General features: G+C 37.7%; 1 protein-coding gene across 6 annotated transcripts in view; it reads left to right on the forward strand.

The window, feature by feature from the left end:
* LOC150083775 (calcium/calmodulin-dependent protein kinase type II alpha chain) overlaps positions 1 to 19,693 on the forward strand; it is a 740,997-nt gene that overhangs the window by 714,638 nt on the left and 6,666 nt on the right. The window lies entirely within an intron of this gene.

Consider the following 19,693-nt stretch of genomic DNA (forward strand, 5'->3'; position numbering starts at 1 on the left):
ATAATTATCCAGCAAAATATGCCAGGAAATAGTCTGCTTAGGCTATTATGCATCTAAAGTAGTGGGATTGGTAGGCAATTTGATCCAGTCAGGGTCAGCCTGAGAACTATTATTGTTGTTGTTATTGTTTTAGTTTTAAGATTTGAATTCTGGAAATCCAGGTTACAGTGTATGAGACATTCATTTATTATGGCTATATATATACTTGGCTATATATTATTACATCATTATTATGGCTATATATAATTTGCTATATATTATTATTATGGCTGTATATTATTATGCCCGCAATTGAAGCAAAAGAAGATACTCTGTCAACTTATTGCATGGGTGGATATGTTGCGCACTGCTTGGAACCTTGTAACACCAAAGACTATTGAAAATTGTTTTCGTCATGCAGGATTTTCTAAAATGACGGATTTAATACCTACTCAAGAGTCTCAAAACAATCAAGAAGCTGAACTGACATTCAGTGAAATGTTTGGGTGTGTTTCATCTCTTTTAGAAAGTTCGGTATCTTTGGATGAATTTGTCGCAGCGTACACCAATTGATACTAATTTGTGTACAGTGCCGATTTTAACAGATAGTGATATTTTGGTCATCGTCCGGAAGTGGATCCCGTGAGTGATGATAATGTAGATGATGACATCGATTTGTTAGTTCCTGTTCCTACTACATCAGAAATGCAAAAATTGATAAAATGGTTATACAGTTTTATGTAGAAAATATCTTAACAATAGGCAGTGGAAAGATATTTAGATGTACATACGAGTGGTGAAATGAACCAAACGATGGACGATATTGAACAATTTGTAGATAATAAGATGATAAATAACATGGTGCAAAAAAAAATCAGATTTTTTTCCAAAAAATAATTAATATATATTTTTTTAATTTTTACATATTGTATACATTTTTTTATCTGATAAAGTCAATGAGCATATTAAGTGCTAATAAATTGTGTTTGTAAAATGTCCCTTGTGTAGTGTTATATAGTGCACAAAATGTTAACTTGTTTAAACTTTCTATCTTAACTCTTTTGATTATTATGAAATCAGAAACATTGGTGAGTTTTTTTTTTTTACTTTTAACACAAAAAGTATTTCTGTTCCCATGGTTTCATGTTAAATGATTTCCACTGTATTTGTAAAAGAATAAGAGAAGTTTACCTCAATATGATACATAGAACACTTCCAGAAATTAAAACGAAAACAATTAAAAAATCTAAAATCTTATATTACAGTAATAAATAATTAAAAATCAATCAAACACAATTAAAAATCAATTTAATGCAATTAAAAATTAAGTAAAAAAAATTGCAAAACGATTTTCCTTCCTGAAGCTGACAACGCTTTTTGACCATATGTCATGATCACAGGAATGAAAATTACCAAATAGGGTTGAACATGAAACTTAAATAGGGATTATTTGTCTTCATGCATACATGTAAAAGACCACAAATCGGAGATGGTATATGACTGGCAAACATTAACAGAATTCTCGTGTAATTTAATTTCAATGGTTTCTGCAATTAATAGTCTCGTATAATTACATTGGACATTAAGTATTTTGGCCTCGTTAAATAAAAAAGGGTTTTTCATTAACAGCATGAAAGGCTAATTCTGATGCTGCTGAACAAGAAGCATGAACTGAGGCCACGTTTTAATTAACACAAAAATTCTGAGGAAACCGCTTAAAACCTTGGTAAGACGAATCGCAATCACAGCAAGAAATGTATACCAGATTTATTTGTGTTGCAAACGAGGAAAGGACTGAGCGATTGTTCAGCATAGTGTATGTAATTTCAGTATTGGCCTGGCTACAATTTTAAATTTGGTATTTTTATTTTTGATATCAACGTAGAACATATGGAGCATTATAGCTCTGGTTCATGCTATCAAATTATATAGGGTGATTTGGGTGGGGGTAGAGGGGTTTTTTTTTTTTTTGTTTGTTTGTTTGTTTGTTTGTTTGCTGGCGCTGTGGAAATTAACATAGTGCGGGATAAATTGCTAGGGTGAGATTTGGGTGGGGGTAGAGGGTTTTTTTTTTTTTTTGTTTGCTGGCACTGTGGAAATTAACATAGTGCGGGATAAATTGCTAGGGTGAGATTTGGGTGGGGGGTAGAGGGTTTTTTTTGTTTGTTTCCTGGCACTGTGGAAATTAACATAGTGCGGGATAAATTGCCAGGGTGAGATTTGGGTGGGGGGTAGAGGGTTTTTTTTGTTTGTTTCCTGGCACTGTGGAAATTAACATAGTGCGGGATAAATTGCCAGGGTGAGATTTGGGTGGGGGGGTAGAGGGGTTTGTTTTTTGCTCTCAGGCTTGGGCAGCTTGGGGGTGGGATTGCTGCCGCCCTCTGGTCTAGCACTTCCACCAGAGGGTGCAGGAGTTTTGTGCGGTCAGCACAGACAGTATAGTTTGCCTTTTGAAGTTGCTTTCTCCATGTTCATAAGGATGAGCATCAGGTAGCAGTTATCCTAGGTGATGACTGGTCTCTGGTGGCTAGGTATCCTGTACAAGCATAATAAAATCAAGTATATTAGGTGGATTTGGACAAATGTCTAGGGGCCACCAAAGACAATAATAAATAAATAATAATAATAATAAAATATCAAATTACACACACACACACACACACACACACACACACACACACACACACACACACACACACACACACACACACACACACAGAGTGCTTTTTTTGGGACAGTGACGTGTGACATTTGGATGCAGTGCACTTTGAAATTTGTAATATTCCATAAATTTTTTTCACGTTTACCTACTATTCAAATAGACTTAAAATTATTTAACTAAATTTGCATTTCCCACTGTCTATTGTTAAGATATTTCTACATAAAACTGTATAACCATTTTCATAATTCTAAATTACTCAGTCGGACCTCTGTTTAACGAAGTCCTTTTATAGTGAATCATTTAGAATTCCCCTTGAAAGTAATGTTTAAAATACTTTCCGTTGAGCAAAGAAAATTTTCATACTGTGAACGGAGAGAATTAACTCGGTACGCATTGTTCGCTTTTCTAGCCTTCAGGCAATTTAGGCAATTAGTGTGCTGCCTGAATTAAGAGAGCTAAAGGGATTACCATTCTGCAACTTAGTGGTACCTGGTAAAACCTATCCGACCACCTGTCCCACATATGGAGAAGGTGTCGCACTGGTCAACAGTGAGCAGATCAAGGGGTATTCCCAATGGCCTCTAGTCCACCTTCTACTGCAGTGGTGTTCAAACTTTTCCCGTACTGAAGCCATATTAAAAAAAAGTTCAAAGCTAGATTTCTTTATGCTGATTTAGTTGACTTTCCGGGCAGGCCGTAGGTTGGACACCGCTGTGAATCAATTGTAAGTGCCCAGTTCGAGAATTAGGAGAGAGCGATTTTCTTTTTCCTCAAAAAATAATCATCTGTTCTTTCGCGGATGTGCGTTACCGAAATTTTTCCCTATCTGTTTACACGATCACAGTACCTGAATATCTGAATGACACTGACATTTTGGACAGTTTCAAAAAAAAAAAAAAAGAAAGAAAGAAAAAATAAAATTCAGATTTAGGAACTAATGACAACATCGATGACAAGAGAAGGAAAACGAGGACAACAAAGGCTTAAACATTCTAAACAGAATTGTTGCCATTTGGTGAAAATGAAGTTAGAAAATTGTCAATTAGGTTACAGTTAAATGAAAGAGATACAATTCATGGATTTCGGGAATACTTAATTGAAAAATGATTTCGGAAGAATTGAAGCATTTGATGGACACTCTGAGTACGATACCAATTTCATCGAGTTGTTGTTGACAATGTGAACAAAGATTTTCACAAATGAATCTTATCTCCAGCCCAACAAGAGCTTCTTGATGACAAAAATAGTTTCTTCACTATTGTTTCTTAAAATTGCAGACCCCACTGACCTGCTTCGATCCAGCCAAATATGTGGATTCATGGCTGGTTCGGAAACGTCATTCAGCAGTGACACACAAAGAGGAAGAAAAGAAGTCGGCACAGGGTGTTGAATGAGAACTTAATCAAAATTTGGAATATTCTACAAAAACTTTGTGAAATTAATTTTACTTATGTTATTTATTTTTACTTATTATTTTTAGGATCCGTAGTCTAACGAAAGACCCTTATAATGTCACTCGGTTGTCTGTCTGTCGCAGCATTGTATCTCTGGAACGACTCAACCTATTGACTCAAAATTTTGCGTGGGTTTGTACATCATGTGGGCCAACATAATGCCATATTGATTGTTGTTGACAAAAATTTGTCTAAGAAATGGTACTGTGAAATGGGGGGGACAGAAATGTTGTCGACAACCTATAGCTTATTATACACCATTGTATAGAGCTGAACGAGTAGGTTTAAAATATAATTAAAAAAAAAAAAAAATGGTGGCACCAGACAGGAAAATGTGAGTAATTTTCGTGTCCCGCCACTATTTCCATCGCTAATGGAGCTAAAAATTTAAAAATCACATTAGCTATGCGTTATTCGATGCTTATCAAGGAAAAACTATTCTGATTGAAATCTATCATTTAATTTTTATGTTAAAATTTGAAAAAAAAAAAATTGCACTTCGATAGCAAGCTTTTTTGTACTAAGTAACTCTCCTTTTGGTGACAGAAAGGTTGCTAAATAGTTAGTTAATAATTCTATAAGGGTCATTTATAAATTTTGAGACGAAAAGTATTTTTTAAAAATTGTCAAAGCCGGAGTTGTCTCAGCAAGGAGGTACTCAGAGCCAGTGTTGCAGCACTGGTGGTGGGTAGGCACCTGCGCAGAACCTTCTCATCCATCTGCTGTGCATGAAAGACCACTGCAAAGTCCATACATTACAGTACGGTGTGGATTCACAGCAGAGTTTATAATCAGCCATTTTTCTTTGAAGAGTATACACCTCATGGCTCCGTAAGGTGTACGGTAACTAGTCCACGGTACTGCGCTCTTCTAAGAGATCACATTATTCCTGCTCTGCAAGAAAGGCAATGTCTGGAGACCGTAGTGTTCATTGAAGGTGGTGCCCCTCCCCACGTTGATTGACAAGTGAAGGATTTGCTCTATTCAACATTCGGAAAAGATCACATCATTTCTAGAGGTTTTCCACAGTTCTGGCCAGCCCGATCACAGATCTCAATCCCTATGATTTCTGGCTATGAGGATACATGAAAAACAGAGTTTACCATGGTGGCATACAGCTTGCTTGCTTGCTTGTCAATTTGAAAGCAAGCATTAAACAGCAAGAAGCCAACATCCCCAACGAGATGCTACATAAAACTGGCACACACAGTCCTCCAATTTCAGAATGTCCTCTCAAGTAAGGGAAAGCACATAGAACAATATATGTAGATTTCTAAGTTCTGATGTTAAAATCTAATCCTAAGTTAAGTATTCCATCTCATGTTTACGGTGTCAGTTTCTCCCTTAATGGCAGTAATTTGAACTAATTTTTTTTCTTCTACAAATCGCTTCCCCATACCCTAACTGACATACCCACCGATTTTCACAGCACTATTGCTAACCATTTTGACACTAGGGTCTCCTGAATAGCGAAACTTATTTTATAATAACTGGTATTTTATATTACTTTATATTACTGGTAAAAATTCCTCCCTCTTTTTCCACTGTTATCCAATATTTTTTCTCTTGCAAGACTGTCCTGCAAACATAGAAGACAGCAGTACTTCGTAAAACCCCCCTGAAGACCAACAAGAAATCCAGTTAAAGATCACCACAGACATTCCAAGCAAAGTCATGTCATTTTATTGAACTCAGGATCTTAGCATTAGTAGAGGCATATGATGCAAGAAAGCAAGCTTATACAGCATCAGCCAAAAAAAAAAAAAAAAAAAAAAAACCAGCAGATCTACATCCTTCTTGAAATGAGGTCTCCAGACCTGTATACAGTACTCAAGGTATGGCCTGACCATTGCCTTATACAAGGGAATAATCACCTCCTTATCCCTGCTAAAAAAATTCCTGTATATCATTGACAAGACACCATGAGTTACTCTTGTAGCCCATCTGCACTGCTCAGAGAACTTCATATCTGACTGCACAATTACCCCCAGCTCCTTTTCATTCTCTACCACTGTTAGTGTAGTACCACAGAGTTCATAGGTTGCTCTGGGGTTACTGTTTCCCATATGTAGTACTTTACATTTGTCAATGTTAAACTTCATTTGCCAACTCTCACCTCATCTGCTCAACTTTTTGAGATCCTGTTGCAGCAGCATAGTGTCAGTAGTGTCCTTAACAACCCTGCCAACTTTGTATCATCTGAAAACTTGGACATTAAGCTTGATATATCATCATCAATATCATTTATAAATACGGAAAATAATAATGGACCCAACACTAAATCCTGAGTCTCTCCACTAATAACATTAGTCCACGATGAGCAGTGTCCATTGATTACCACTCTCTGTCTTCTCCCCTCAACCATCCCTTTATCCATAGCAGCAATTTGCCTCCAGTGCAACAGTGCTCTAATTTGTGCAGCAGTCTTCCATGTGCAACAGTATCAAAAGCCTTTCTAAGATCCAAATATATGATATCAAAGTTATTCCCTGCATCCAGTTCTTTTGTGACTGCATCATAGTATCCAGTCAAATTGGTCAGGCAAGACTTTCCCTTAACAAAACTATGCTATGTCCGAGTTATAACTGAAGTCTTGTCTAGATGATCCTGCAGTGCTTCTTTAACCAGTGCCTCCATTAATTTTCATGGAACAGAAGTTAAACTCAAAGGTCTATAATTACTTGTGTCAGCCTTTGCTCCTTTGTGAATTGGGGTCACATTTGCACGTCTTCAGTCTATGGGTACCTCCCCTGAGTCCAAAGAAGCTCTCATAATTATGGCTAAGGATTTGCTTACTTCCTTTGCTGCCTCCTTTAATATAACTGGATAGATCCCATCCACCCCGGGTGCCTTTTCATGTTTATCCTCAACAATTTCTCCTCCACTTTCCTCTCAGTTACCTGTGACACGCTTTCATATTACTGCATTTACTTTCAAGTTACTTCAATGGATAAAGGGATGGTTGAGTGGGAGACAACAGAGAGTGGTAATAAATGGAGACTGCTCTACATGGACTAATATTATTAGTGGAGTCCCCCGGGGTTTGGTGCTGGGCCCATTATTGTTTTGTATATTTATCAATGATATCAGTGAATGTATATCAGGCTTAATGTTCAAGTTTGCAGATGATACAAAGGTTGGTAGGGTTGTTAATGGCAGAATGCTACTGCAACAGGATCTAGAAAAGTTAGGCAGATGGGCTGAGAAGTGGCAACTGAAGTTTAACATTGACAAATGCAAAGTACTCTATATGGGTAGCAGCAGTGCTTTTTTTGATAAAAAATTGGTGCCGATAGTCATTTTTTGCTATCAGGAAAAATTGAAAATTAAAAGGATATGAAAAGTACTCTAAAAGTTTTTTTTTTCTGATATTGTTACTTTCGTAGTAATGTTTTTGGAATAAGAACAACAAATTTAGTATATCAACACAGTTTATTAAGCATAAATTTATTATTCAAGTATATTAAAAAAATAAGTAAAAGATGAGTAAAATAAGTAAATAAATCGATCAACTACTGAGTGCCGAGCACTCAGGATGAAGGGTCCGTAGTTACGAATGATCGTTAGTGTAGTATCTCAAATAGAGAGCTTTATGGTAACTGAAAAAAAGTTTATAATACCCCGGCTTGGCCTAAAACTGAGAAACTAACAAAAACGTCTATTTGAGTCTTTGCAGTTTTTGTGAATGACCAAGGGTGGGAGAAGCGACTGGCAGGTGAGGGCTGTGCAAGACTCCCTGCAGGCACCTCTCCACCACTGCCACCTCAACACTGGCTCTCCGAGTACCTCCTTGCCGGGACAACTCTAGCTTTGAAAATTGTTAAAAAATACTTCTCGTCGCAAAATTTATAAATGACCTTTATAACTAACTATTTAGCAACCTTTAGGTCACCAAAATAAGAGTTACTTAGTACAAAGAAGCGTGCTTCGAAGTGCAATAAAATTTTTTTTTAAATATTAACACAAAAATTAAATAATAGATTTCAATCGGAATAGTTTTCCCTTGATAAACATCGAATAACGCATAGCTAATTTGATTTTTAAATAATTTTTAGCTCTGTTAGTGATGGAAATAGAGGGGGGAAGACACAAAAATTACTCACATTTTCCTGTATGGCACCGCCATTGTTAATTTTAAAAATATTTTAAAATTATATTTTAAACCTACTCGTTGAGCTCTTTCCAATGATGTATAATAAGCTATAGGTTATCAACAACATTTTTGTTCCCCCCATATCCCCCCCCCTATTTCTCAGACAAAGTTTTCAACAACGATCAATATGGCGTTATGTAGAAATCCATGCAAAATTTCAAGTCAATAGGTTGAGTGGTTCCAGAGATACAATGCTGTGACAAACGGATGGACGAACAGACAGACAAGCGAATGACATTATAAGGTCCTGCGTTAGACTATGGCCCCTAAAAATAATAAGTAAAAATAAATAACATAAATAAAAATAATTTCATAATAAAGGTTTTGTAGAATATTCCAAATTTTTATTAAGTTCTCTGCCGACTTCTTTTCTTATTCTTTGTGTGTCTCTTGCTTAATGACGTTTTCGGAGCAGCCACGAATCAACATATTTTGCTGGATCAAAGCGGGTCAGCAGTGGGCCTACAAACAGTAGTGAAGAAACTGTTTTTGTCATCAACGAAGCTCTGGTTGAGCTGACAATCAGATTCATTTGTGAAAATCCTTGTTCACATTCACTCGATGAAATTGGTATCATACTCAGAGCATCCATCAAATGCTTCAATTCTTCCGAAACCATCTTTTCAATTAGGTATTCCCAAAATCTACAAATTGTATCTCTTTCATTTAACTGTAACCTAATTGACAATTTTCTTACTTCAGTTTCACCAAATGCCATCATTTCACGTTTAGGTTTAATACTTTCGTTGTCCTCATTTTCTTTCTCTTGTCATCGGCATTGTCACTAGTTCCTAAATTTGAATTTTTTTTTTACTGTGAACATCTAAACAGAGATGGGGAAGATTTTGTATAATGCACTTTCGCAAAACAACAGATGATTATTTGTCGAGGTAAAAGAAGATCACCCTCTCCTAATTCTCGAACGGGACACTTACAGTTGATTCATAGCGGTGACCAACCTACGGCCCGCCAGGAAAGTGAACTAAAACAGCATTTTAAATTTTGTTAATTATCAAAAAAATGTTCTTATTAAATGTTTTGTTCAGTAAATGTAATTGCGTATTGTACTTAATAAAATTTTCGAATATTTTCAATTTTATTTTTACGTGCAACAAGATATGGAAAAAGGAACACACTAAAGAAATTTAACTTCGAATTTTTTTTGAATATGGCTCCTGTATGGGAAAAGTTTGGACACCACTGCAGTAGAAGGTGGACCAGACCTCATTGGGAATACCTCTTAATCTGCTCACTGCTGACTAACGCAACTTCTCCATATGTGGGACAGGTGGTCGAATAGGTTTTATCAGGTACCACTAAGTTGTAGAATGGTAATCCCTTTAGCCCTCTTAATTCGCGCAGCAGCACTAATTGCCTAAATTGTCTGAAGACCAGAAATGTGAACAGTGCGTGCCGAGTATATACTCTCCTAATCTGTTCACTATATTAAAATTCTCTCGCTCAACGGAAAGTATTTTAAATGTAACTTCCAAGGGGAATTCAAAATAATTCGCCATAAAAGGATTTCGTTAAACAGAGGTCCGACTGAGTAATTTAGAATTGTAAAAATGGTTATACAGTTTTACGTAGAAAATATCTTAACAATTGACAGTGAAAAATGAATTTAGTTAAATAAGTTTAAGCTTTTTTGAATAGCAAATTTAAGGAATATTGCAAATTTCAAAGTGCATTACATCCAAATGTCACACATCACTGTTAATAAAGGTGCCAGTACGTCGTACCATCCCAAAAAAAGCACTGGGTTAGTAGTAACCCAAGAGGAACGTACCAACTGTGTTGTACTACACTCAGGGAGATGGAGAATAAAGAAGACCTGGGAGTAATTCTGCAGTCAGATATGAAGTTCTCTGAGCAGTGCAGATGGGCTGCCAGAGCAGTTCATGGAGTTTTGTCAATGATATATAGGAATTTTGCTAGCAGAGACAAGGTGATGATTATCCCCTTGTATAAGGAAATGGTCAGGTCACACCTCGAGTACTGTATACAGTCTGGATGCCTCATTTTAGGAAGGATGTAGAGTTGCTAACACAAGTACAGAGAAAGCAAGTTCTCAAGTTCTGCAAGTTGCAGCATCTGGAGACTAGGCACCTGCGAGGTGATCTGATTGGGGTGTATAAGGCCTTGAATGGTTTGAGCAGACTCAGTGCTAACGGGATACTTCCGCTTGCTCAGATTAAGAACCTGAGGAGGCATAGATTCAAATTGAGGAAAGACAATGGTAGAATAGATGTGTGGAAGTTTGCCTTTAGCCAGCGGGTAGTTGATTGCTAGAGCAGACTTCCATCTGTTGCTGTGGAAGTTGATAGCTTAAATAAATTTAAGGCTGAACTAGACAAAGATTTGCAGTGAAGTGACTAAATGGGTGAAATGGGAAGGTGTTTTTTTTTTTTCCCCCTTTTTGGTTGATGCTGTATAAACTTGTTTTCTGGCATCATATGCCTCAACTAATGCTAATGCTAATATGTTTCTTTCACACCAACAGCATGAAATAGATGAACTGATAGGAATGTATTTCGATTATGCAGCAAAATGCTTTTAAAAATAGAATAGAATAGAATCTTTAATTGCAGCATTGATAGACATACAATTAGTCCCATCACGGCATGGTGGTGCCAGGGGTTTACAAAACATCTTAAACTTAATCTTAAGGCATCAATAAATATACTGCATTGATATCATTGTGTTCATTGCCAAGTTTGTTTAGAAGATGCTAAATGCTTTACAGAAACACATACCGTCTTCCATAGTGAAATATTTGGGAACATTTTGGGACATTTTCAATATACTGTCATTTTAGTTCCTGATTGAAGTTCTTGCTATATTGTAGGAACAGCAAAAGGCACACTTTTAATTTTCCTATTTGGTCACATCCTCAGATTTGTGATGCAGGTAATACAGCACATATATGACCCCCAAGTTTTGTTCTGATCACCAGTCTTGCAGCCAGAGCACAATGACTATGCACAATTAGTACTACTCTAGATTTATTCCTCTGAGTTTTTGTTTTTATTATTATTATTATTATTACTAGCCATATAGTGCAAGAAAGCCTGATGCTTATGCTGCACCAGCTAAAAAAAATTTCCAAGTTACCCTGAGAGAGAGAGAGAGAGAGAGAGAGAGAGAGAGAGAGAGAGAGAGAGAGAGAAAAGTAGAAGGGAATTACCAAGAAAGAGAAGAATGATGATATCCAGCTCAGGACCCTAGGTGTGCCAAGCCCATACTCACCAGATGTGTGAGCCCCTAGGGTTGTAAACCATCCAAACGTGTAGCAGAATTTGTACAGTGTTTCAGACACTTCCTTTGCTTCTGTTTATAATCTTAATAATACAATGCTAAGCAAAACAGACAAACATGTGATAGATATGCAGATAAAACTGAACACATGCACACACTACATCTGTCTTTCTGTTACTGAAAGAGAGGTGGGAGGCAGATGGAAAAGATTGAATATGTTAACCTTCCCTTACTCCATCTATGAGCATGTGCAAACATTATTCGCAGGTAAGACCCCAACACATCCCTGTCACACTAATTCTTTATGTTTTGTAGTAAGGTATATGTATTTATGGGTAAACACAGAAACCTGTATATATAGAAATTATGATGTGATTTAAAATTTTTCAAAATCTAAACTAAGAATTATTTTCGAAATCTATGCATAAAAAGTGACTGCAAACAGATTATATTTAACTCCACTAATATATCAGCTGTTTGCAGTCAATTTTTATGCGTAGATTTCGAAAATAATTCTTAAAGTTAAGAATTATTTTCAAAAGTAAATCTTTGGCTAGTATTGTCAGGGGACACAGAAACCTAGAATAAGTGAAAACTAGGCTGCAGTCATTAAGGGGGCAATGCAAGCTATGGTAGATTGAGAAGTCTTTGGCTAAGAATTTAAAGAAATGTATCAAAGAATTCTTTGTTTATGTTGACACTAGAAAGAAAGGAATGAAACACATTGGACCACAGGTCACGAATGGCATAACTATTGATAATCCTGTACTGATTGCTGAAAAACTGAATAAATATTTTGCATCTATATTCAAATGTGAAGTTTTTAGGGGTGGGAATGCCAAAAGTATACCATGTTATAACAGGGAGCTTTTGATTTTCTGTTAACTGAGAAGAAAGTGAAAAGAAATTGCTGAAGCTAAGTAAACAACATGGTACCTGGGACTATGGAATCTACCTAATTATATTAAAAGAATTAGCAAAAGAGGTAAGCAAAGCTTTAGCCATAATTATGAGAGCATCGTAGGATCCTGGGGATGTCCCTATTGACACTGGAGACATGCAAATGTTTCTCCTATTCACAAAGGGATGGATCAAAGAGCTAAATTATTATTATTATTAGCCATATGGTGCAAGGAAGCCTGAGGCTTTTGCTGCATCAGCCAAAAAAAAAAATTTTTCTAAGTTTCCCACAGAGAGAGAGAGAGAGAGACAGAGAGAAAAGAAGAAGAAACACGAGTCAGAAGTAGAAGGGAATCACCAAGAAAGAGAAGAATGATGATATCCAGATCAGGACCCTGGGTGTGCCAGATGTGAGACTTATAAGTTTGACTTTTGTGCCAGGGAAAATAATGGAGTTAATGGTTGAAGAAGAAATGTAGAATCATCTTGAGACAGGAACACAAGTTATACAGAAATAACAGTATAGACCTGTTAAGGGGAAGATTGTTAATTAGTTACTATGAAGTAGTAACTAATTAACAATCGGGCCTCCGTAGCCGAGTGGGCAGGAGCGGGAGTGCAGTAGCACACGCTCTTTGAGTAGACCGGGGGTTCAAGCCCCTGACTGCTGAATACGGTTGATCTGCCAACCTGCACTGGACCAGCGTGGCAGATTATGGTCCATTTCCCCTCAGCATGAATCGTTGAGGAGGCTTCCATCCTGCAGTGGGTTGATAATGGCTGCACTTTACTTTTTTTTTTTTTTTTTTTATGAAGTAGTCACAAAGGAACTGGATCCAAAACAAAAGTTTTCACATCACATATTTTTGATTTAAGTAAATCTTTTGATACTGTTCCACGTCAATGGCTTCTGTGCTATTTGGAGCAGTGTTGCAATGGGGCAAGTTACTGCTATATGTGTAAAGTGAAGGTTAAATGGTTGGGAAACAAAGTGGTTAAAATAAGGTTTTTGATATTGGTATGCTATAGAAAATTATGTTATTATTTCTGTTCTCCGAAATTTTCTAATAAGAGTTTAGGGAACAGCAAACCCTCAAAACTTGTAACTGTAAACAAAACTTATTTACTTCAGAGGCTAGAAACCTTTCCCACCATATTAGCTATTTTAAAAATAAACTATGCACTTAACCTAGCACAATTTTTTACAAGTGCATTTCTTTCTTAAATAAAAATAAACTGTTTGTAGAATTTATCTTTTTTTTTTTTTATTTTATAAAACACATTAAATATTTGAAGAAAACTTAAATATTAAATCAGTAAGCATTTGTGTGATGCTGAAAATTATGTTTTTGTAGTTCCATTCGGAGAAATGGAATTATAAACCATTAAGAAAATATAACATGAAGAAGTTCCTGAAATGGGCAAATAATGAGCCAGCCAGAGCAGAAAAAAATAAGGTGGGCAAGTTTTAGGGTAATGAAACACTAACTTTCTCATAACAGCTACAATTTGAATTGTAAATGATACCACAGAAAAGGTTAGGCTGGCAAAGGCAAATTAATAGAAATTGCTGGTTAAGAGGGCAAAGAAGGTGGGAGGGTATATTTCACATATACTAATACAAAGAAAATAAGAACAAATCAGACCCTTCTGTATTGAGAAAGTCTTAGATAATCTAGCTGATATGGATGAATTGAATAGGTAATTTGCATCAATATTTACAAAGGATCTTTCGTGATGAGAAACTATTCAAGTGAAGTGGGAAACATGAAAGCAGTGATATTGAAATTTCAGACTATTTATTATTTAAAAAATATAATAGAAATATGTAAATATGTTGTAATTAACTGTTAGAACAAGTTTCTACCTGGCCATGTAGAATCGGAGAGCTTGTATAGATTTATGAGGGATTAAATAAATATTTGAAAGAAGTAAATGTAAAACCTAGGATGACTTCCGTTATATCTCATTTTTATTATTATTCAACTTTGTGGAAGGTAGGTCTGATGAAGCAACTTTTGCAATCCTCCTCCCCCCCCCTTTGCAGTGGGATTTAAACCCCAGTCCATGATATTGGTGGTCCAGCATTGTAACCACTAGGCTAATGGGAGGTTTTTCTGCCCCATTACGGATACCGATACCAAAGTGCATGGGGTGGTTGGTTGTGTCCAGTTACTATTATTATTGAATTGTTACTATTATTACTGTTGATCAAGGAATTCTCAGGTGTTTGGGATCGTGGCTTTCTGGAGTTCCATATAAGTGTTCTCTGGGAGGCCTATAGGCCTCCAATTAGCAATAATTGTGGCTGGGGTCTTATGGAGGCATTTTGGCACTATGCCAGTAGTTGATGCAGTGATCAGGATGATCATTACTTGTTCTATATGCCACATATCTTTGACTTTCTGTCTTAGCTCTGAATACTTCCTGATCTTTTCCTCATATTTTCTGGAGGTTACTAGTGTTGGACACCACTATGTTGATCTGGTTGGTAGCCATTTCCTTCTTGTCTATGAGGGTTATATCTGGTCTATTGTGCAGGATCATCTTGTCCATTATCATAGTACATTCCCAGTATAGTTTAAATAGAGGTCTGTAAACTTTCTTTGATCAGCTGATATTTTTGCACTAGCTTCTGATGTATTATCCTGTCCACCTGGTCGTGTCTGGGTGATCTCTCTGCATCCTGTGCTGATGTGCAAGATTGTTTCTTTGGCCAGGTGGCTTCAACAATATGTGTCATCTGTTACTCCAGGGTCCTTGGCAGTGTATTTCCTGTAATTCCTAGTGTTGATTACCTGGTCTTGATGGCGAGCATGAATCCTTTGATCTTGAGGAAGGGCTTTCCTTTCTTGAGCCAAGCATTGGAAGCCATCATATCTATGTAGTCTTGATGAAGGTCATTGTATTGCCTGCCGTGGTGTGTCTTGTTTTCCCATCTTTCTGTCTTTGTTTCTTCTGTCTGTGTCAGTGTGGTCCCCTTGTTGAGTGTTGTGTGCTGTTTGTCTGTCTTTCTTGTGGCTTGGCAGATTGGTGCTGTGTTTCCCTGGAAGTAACTTCTTCTGTTCAAGGAGGTCAGTCAGTACCCCTCCCTCCTTTACTGGCTATAGTCACTCTCTCGATAGCCAACTTTGGGTGGTGTTGGCAGCTCTTGGTCAATCTCATAATCTCCTCCAGCTCGGCATTGGTCCAATCTGTGATCACAAAGGAGTACATTAGTACTGGGACTACATAAGTGTTTATGGGTGGTCACTAGTAGTTGCACAGGAAGAACTTCCAGATGGTTGGGCTGGATGGTCTTGCCTTCAGTTATTATTATTATGTTCCTGCCATTCAGCTTTGATTCTGGCAGACTTCTCAGTCTCTGATGGTATTTTTCATTGAGGCGGGCCTTGATCTCTTTGTGTTCTAAGTGGTGGGCCTGCATCATGCCCTGATATTTGTGTCTCTCCCTCTGTCATAGCTTCAGTCTCTTCACCAGTCTTCAGCTGATAGTTTCGTCTGTCTGAATGTTCTTGATGCAGTCCATTGGTGTTGTTTTTGTTTAGGCCAAATTGTATCCTGATGTCTCTGCTGAACTCTTCAGTGATTTGGAGTAACTGTTCGAGTTGATTCTCAGTTGCAGCATAGAGTTTGCTGTCATCCATGTACATCAGGTGAGAGAGGGTATACAGGTTATTCCTCCCTTCTTTTAGGGTATACCCATACTTGTTATTCCAGGAGATGCTCTGAGCTTACTGTGGTTCTATTTAGTACTCAACTGTGGATTGAGCGCTAAACAGAACAGTAGTGGGCTAAGAGGATCTCTCTGGAAGATTCCTCTTCTGATGTGTATCATTCTGGTCTTGATTTATTGATCTTGACGATGTTCCTCCATTTTTCCATGGTTGCTTCTAGGAAGTGTGTTGGGTTGGCTTTGCTTTGTAGACCTTCAATGTCTCTATCATCCAGCTATGCAGCATCGAGTTGAAGGCCTTGCAGTAGTTGATGTAGACCATGTACAGGTTACAGTGCTTCTTGTAGACTGTGTACAGGTTTCGGAACTTCTTCTAATCTTGCTCCATAACTGCAGCAATGGTCATTTGCTCCTTGCATCCTCTGCTTATCTACTTACATCTCTTCTGCTGTTCAGCTGCAATGTTCTGACTCTCCAAATGGTCTGATATCTTTTTAGTTATGCAGCTGGTCGCTGGATCTAATACATTGTTGTTGAGGTGATTGGTCTGTACTTTTCCGGGCATGTAGTGCCTTTGTCTTTAGCCTTCAGGTAGGCAATTCCTTGAGTTAGAGACTCAGGGATTGTGTTTAGGGTCATTATTATGTGAACTGCTCTGCTATGTGCCTGTGTGCAGCTGAACTTCTACCAGTAGTTGTGGATGTTATCTATTCCTGGGGTTCACCACTTGTGGGAACAACTGTTGTACTTCTTTCTCCCATTCTGTCATCTCTTATATGTTCTTGGTTTTCTTTCTTTCTAGATCTATCCAGGGGGCATGGTCATTATATCTAACTTCACTGCTCCACAGGTTTCCCCGGAACTCCTCAAGTGTACCGTCTTGTTGGGGATCCATTGCCTTCCTTCTCCTCTTGTCCAGTTTTTTGGTAGAAGGCTCTCTGGTTTTCATCAAATAACATGTTGTCTGTTTTCCTCTGGGCACTCTCCCTCTAATGGCAAAGTCTCTTTCTGAGTGCCAGGAGTTTCTGCTTGAGGGTGTCAACGCATTCTTCGATTATAGGTCTTGTGTTTACTGTGGATGTTGTCTTTCTTGAGGATACCCTTCACTTTTCTGATCAGCTTCTTACTTCTGTTACCCCATTGGTACTGGGTCAGTTGGCCAATATTTACTCTTCTGTCTTCTTCTGTAGCTTTCTATCCCAGACTGGTGGAGCCTTATCTTTGCATTTTGTGTTATGTTGGACTCTGGTTTCACTTCTGTCCATCCTAGTGGCTGCTACAGTGGCAGTAAATGACTGTGCAGATGGTGTCTAGTGTTACTTTGTTGTTGTTGTTGTTCACATAATCTGGTATTATTTGCTTACTGAAATGGTCTGTGACGCCACAGGATGCTGTTGGATCTCTGCTTCAGTATAGTGTAGGTCTTTGTGGGGTCCATTCCCTCGAATTCTGCTAGGGCTTTCTTCCACCCTTCTTCTATTCTGGATAATGCGATCTTGTCTGTTTCCACTTTGGCTGCTTTGGGTTGTAGTTCTTGTACTTGCTGTTCTTCCTGCAGTTCTGGTTACATTGTGTCCATTATTTATTGTTCTTTGTAGTTGGTTGCTCACATCCTGCTTGATTTTTTTCAAGGTTACAGGAGCTATCAGGTTCTTCTTGAAGATGGTCCATCTCTGGTCTGCTGTTCACTGTTTGGTGACCTGAACAGTTAGGAACCATTCCAACTACTTGGTTTGTAGTTTTTATCCTGTACATTGTCATGTCTGTCTTTAGCTCTGTTACTTTGTAATAGTATGCTCACATGATGAATGTGAGTGAACTGATTCATTTTGATGCTCCATTTCATTTTTTTTTTTTTTTTTTTTTATGTAAACCCCAAACACGAGAGGTATTGGAACCTGTAGTACTTAGTACCATGGTTGGGTTGGAGGTTGAGAAGATGAAAGAAGATATTTGTTGACATTACACTTGAACTTCTGTAGACTGCAATTTTCAGGAAATACGTACGAAGAAAGGTTGTTCCAGAAAACGGCAGTTGAATAAATAAACAAGCAAGATGAAAAGTTGGTTCTGTGAGTTTGAATTGGACAGTAAATGGATGTTGGCTGGTGGCAGCACATGTTCTGACTGTTTTGAATGAGAGAGCGGTAATTATAGACACCAATTCAGAAGAACAGTGCCCATGGAAGTATCTGTAGAAGAGGCATGCATCAGAAACAGTACATCTATGAGACAGTGATGGTGAGACTATTAGAGATGAATCATTAATTAACGTAACTACCCTCTTCTGAACAGAATCAAGAAGCCTGAGAGAGGTTTTGGGGGCACCATCCCAGATGTGGAAACAATATTCCATGTTGGGGCGGATTTGTGATTTGTACAGAGTGAACAGCTGTTTTGAAGAAAGGTAATGCTGAGAGCGAAACAGAAAACCAAGTTTTTTAGATGCAGAAGCAGCAATATTTGTAATGTGCTTGTGCCAAGAAGTCAAGTTAATCCCCAAAAGAGATATATCAACTTGCCTAGAAATCAGAGTGTCACCAAAGATAAACAAAGATAAAGGAGCAGAAGAATCCTTTTTGGGAGATATAAGACAAGACTGAGTTTTAAAAGGATTGAAATCAACTAAGCTGTCTTTGCCCCACTGGAGAATTACCTGGAGATTGGCATTTAAGGAATTGGTAGCAAATTTTCGAGAAGTTGAAGCTGATTGAGGAGAACAAGGTTTCATAAAATGGAAAGTGGAATGCAATGTGCTATCATCGGCAAAACTATGGATAGGATTTCCAGTCAATGGAAGAAGGTCATTAATATACAAGAAGAAAAGAGTGGGGGAAAGAACTGAACACTGGGGGACACCAGCATTAATGGAGAAGTTAGAAGACAGAGAGCCATCTACCATCACCCTCAGTGAGCGATCAGAGAGAAAACTGGATAACCAATTACAAAAAACAGTTGGCAAACCATAAGATGGAAGCTTGTTTAGAAGACCTTTATGCCAAGCACGATCAAAAGCCTTTGAGATGTCAAGAGCAACTGCTTGTGTTTCACCGAACTTTTCCATTGAATTAGTCCATATATCACCAGTAAGCCAAAATATCACCAGTGGATCGACACTGACGTAATCCATACTGGCGATCGTTGATCAGAGGGAAGGTTTCTAGGTAGTTTAAGGGTTGGCGGTTAATTGATTTCTTCATTACTTTAGAAAGAATAGAAGTAATTGAAATGGGACGATAATTGGATGGGAGGGATTTGTCACACTTTTTAGGAACTGGTTGGATATGAGGAAATTTCCAAGTAGAAGAAAAAACACCTTTGGAATAAGAAAGTGAAAAAAGGCGGCAAAGAACAGGAATAAGTTCAGGAGCACAGGTTTTGAGAACAATTGGAGAAATACCATCAGGACCTGGAACTTTCTTAGCATCAAGATTCGTCAAAATCCTTCTGACATCCTTTTGATGGAAGACCACAGGAGGCATTTAATGGAGCATGTTGGGAATGCTGGGAGGTGTTTTACCAATATCATTAATATGTGAGTTGGATCTAAAATGGGATACTAGCAGGTCAGCTTTATCCTTGGTTGAAGTGACAACAGAACTATCTGGTTT

The sequence above is a fragment of the Mastigoproctus giganteus genome, chromosome 7, assembly GCF_048544385.1.
Source record: "Mastigoproctus giganteus isolate SK-2022 chromosome 7, ASM4854438v1, whole genome shotgun sequence".
In the NCBI taxonomy this organism is placed as follows: Eukaryota; Metazoa; Arthropoda; class Arachnida; order Uropygi; family Thelyphonidae; genus Mastigoproctus; species Mastigoproctus giganteus.